Source organism: Convolutriloba macropyga, chromosome 5, assembly GCF_964194025.1.
Source record: "Convolutriloba macropyga chromosome 5, txConMacr16.3, whole genome shotgun sequence".
Lineage (NCBI taxonomy): Eukaryota > Metazoa > Xenacoelomorpha > Acoela > Convolutidae > Convolutriloba > Convolutriloba macropyga.
Genome location: NC_134472.1, coordinates 59,799,823 through 59,803,485, shown reverse-complemented (window position 1 = coordinate 59,803,485; position 3,663 = coordinate 59,799,823).

Here is a 3,663-nt window from a genome sequence, read left to right as displayed (position 1 = left end):
AAGTATCCGGACAGATTTTGTAACCACTCAGAACGAACTGGGCGGTGTAAAACTTTCTTTGTGAAACACAAGGAGAGCAGCCGTTACACAAGATCGTGCAACATATTCTCTCTGGAAAGTTCTTAGAAAAAAACTTTGATCATGAAAACTTTTGTATTCTTTCGAGATTTTTTGTGCAAGATTTGACAAGATCAACTTCTGTTACAAGAACTTTGCAAGATCTAACAACATAGTCTTCCAGTCTCGACTGGAACTGATTACTATTAGCGGACTTCTTTTTCTTTAAATTTGCTGCCTTCTTCCTCCTGTAATCATTTGCAAAATTTTGATCATCAAATTCTCATCAAGTTCATCTATATGGTGCCTATGCCTTCTTTCTGCCACGATATTTCGAATCAATGAAAAGTAATTTTTGCAGTTTTTGGGTTTCCCGTCCAAGAAAGTTTTTATGTACATAAATGTCAAAAAAAGAATCAATTTGATCAATAAGGTCTCTGAGATTGCGTTTGACCTATAATTATGAGAAGAGTAGTTTCGACAAAATCTTTTGTGCTGATTTTTAATTTTATCTTTGATAAGAATACTCATCATATAAAAACTAAAGCACACAGATCACAATGACGATTTCTTTCTTCCTAAGAGTTTTAATGCCTAAAAAAAACATTTATTATTCTGTGATATTAGAAGTTATGACAATAGAAACGACAAGTCATAGAAGATAGATTTGAAACTTCTCTACAACTCATCCATTACTTTTATTTATGCACATGAACAAAATGATAAAAATTATAAGGAATAGATTTTAAATCTGAGATAGATTGAACTTTTTATTAATTAACGATTAAACACATTGTAAAATCAAAGTTTTTGCTTTGGATATGGTGAAAATTCATTCAAAAAATTAAATTTTAGGTATGCACATAGATTTTTATCTACAGCTAACGAAGGTTATAGTAATAAGGATTAAATTTATATTTAAAAAAATTATTAAAAAAATAATAATGAAAAGAATAAAAATATTAAAAAGAATAAAATCATTAATAAAACTAATAAAAGTAAAAATAAAAAAGATAACAATAGTAATAAACAGTCATATTAATCATAATAAAAATAATAAAAAATATAACTGTGAAAATAATAGCAATAATATAAATAATAAAATAAAAATTCAAAATACCAGTAATAAAAGTAATAATAAAAAATTGATAAAAAATAATGATAATTGAAAAAATAAAAATAATAATAGTAATAATAATAATAATAATAATAATAATAATAATAATAATAATAATAATAATAGTAATAATAATAATAATAATAATAATAATAATAATAATAATAATAAAAATAATAATAATAATAAGAATAATAATAATAATAATAATAATAATATTAATAATAGTATTAACAATAATAATACTAATAACAAAGCTATAAACTAAACTTTGCGATAGACAACGAATACGGTCATCATTCATGTATACCGCGCGAGCACCGAAGGCTGAAAGCCTGTGTGAGGGGCCGCTTTAGAGCTTCTTCTCCCATAAATTTTCCCTTGGTTTTACATTTTTTAAAAAGTGTAGTCAACTATAAATACGTGTTCTAGTGCTAGTGACAAACGTCATTGAAGACAGTAAAATAGATCAATAATCAAAAAAGATTATTAAAAACATCCAAGTCTAAAATGTAGTTGTTCCTAAACTTTTTAAGAAAATTATTCAAGTTTTGCTGCTCGCAATCAATTGCTTTTCTTATTATTGTTTCGTCAAGTTGCACCGTTAAGTTATATAACAAGCGAAATCTGACTGATAACCGCATTCTGTTTTGCTTAGTAAGTTTCTGAATGGTAGGCGACAGCTACAGCAACAACATGTTGTTTTTTTGTTATATTTGATCTGATTGTTTTTATTTGTGGCTTTGTGGGCAATGTTGTCGTTTTCGTTGTTTTTTGTTGTTGTCGTCGTAGTTTTTATACTTGTTGCTATTATCGTTGTTGTCGGTATTGCTGCTGTTGTTACTGTTGTTGATGATTGCTTCCACTTTTGGTAGTCGGGTTGTTGTGCATGGTAATTTTGTTGCTGTCGTTTTTGTTGTTGCTGTTGGCATTGTAGTTCATGTCATTGTTGTTGCTCTTGTTCTTGTTGCTGCTGATGTTGTGGTTATTTTTCTTATTCTTGTGGTGCTGGTATTCTTGTTTTTGTTTTCTGTCCTTTTGTTGCCGTTGTCCTTTTTGCTGTTGTTTTTGATGTTTTCCTTTTGTTGTTTTCGTTGCTGTTTTTGCTGAAATTGAATTTTTGTTGGTGCTGTTTTTCCAGTTGCTGTTGTTTACACACACACACACACATATATATATATATATATATATATATGTATGTATGTATATATATGTATATTTCTGATGTCATAAAACAAACGAGTAAACAAGTTATCTACAACTCCTTGTAAAAAAGTTGTTATCAGAGGTTAAGTCACAACTTTCCTTTTCCTGTACAGTAAAACTCCTATTCCAATTAAAATTGTTGTTCGATTTGTTTCTCACGGCTGCAAATTTTTTATTTTTTTGGCGAAAAAGTTTGTCTTTTTAATAGATCGGTTTTTTATCCGTTATCTTAGATTGCCCATTTCTTGTGCCCTTATAGGTACCACTCCTATTCTGTTTTATGTTTCTCTTGCCTTTGAATTAGATGGTGCTATATTTTTTTGCTTTGTTTTTTAGGTTTTGGCCAGACCGGAGCTTTTTTGTGTCTTTTTATTCATCAGGGCCCCTGTTTTTTTCTTGGGCTGCATTAAAAAACTCGCTTAAAATGGGGACAGATTTCTCTGGGTTCAAGATAGCAAGAAGTATTACAAAAAAAGCTGTTTCACAGTCATCTGATATCTTAAAATTCATACTGAGATCATTAATTCTTAGCAAACATAATAATATCATATATCAGTTCTTTAAAATCATAGTAAGACCATTAATGGTTTCTTACTACTCATTTAAAAATTATATATGCTTATTGGACGTTTAAGAGACAAAACAAAGATCATTTATGATTTCCTAAAAATCATACATAGTCATATATGAAAAAAAAACGAAATCTTATTTAGATCATACAAAGATATAGTCTATGATTTGCATGGTATCATGATTACTAAGAACTGTCGACTCGGGATCAAATCGTTTCCGGTATTGTACGCTAGGTCACTTGTTGTCGCTTCCGGGTATGTTTGTTGATGTTGATGTTGTTGTTTTTTTGTTGTTGATCTTTGTTCTATTAATTAAGTTTGTTGTGGCTCTTGTTTTTGTTTGTACTAACGTTGGTGTTGCTGTTGATGATCTAAAACATTTATGCTGACGGGAGCCCGGTTTGTTTGTGAGCCTGAAAGGAAATCCAATTTCCTGTGCATGTGAAAAATCGCAAAAATTTTCCTCATCTGCAGAATTTTGAGTCAGGAGAAAAATCCCACCTGATAAACTTCCTCAAATTTATTATTCCAATTCATGACATCTACTATGCCACAAAAATTCAGTTTACTTTCAGTCTATTGAAATTGGATATGTAAATTTTTTTCAAGCAATCGAAATGATAGTTTTTTGTATGAAATGTTGCTATAGCTAAAAATTTAAAAACATAGACAGTTTGTTGAAATTAACAGGAATAAAGTCTTCTCAAGATA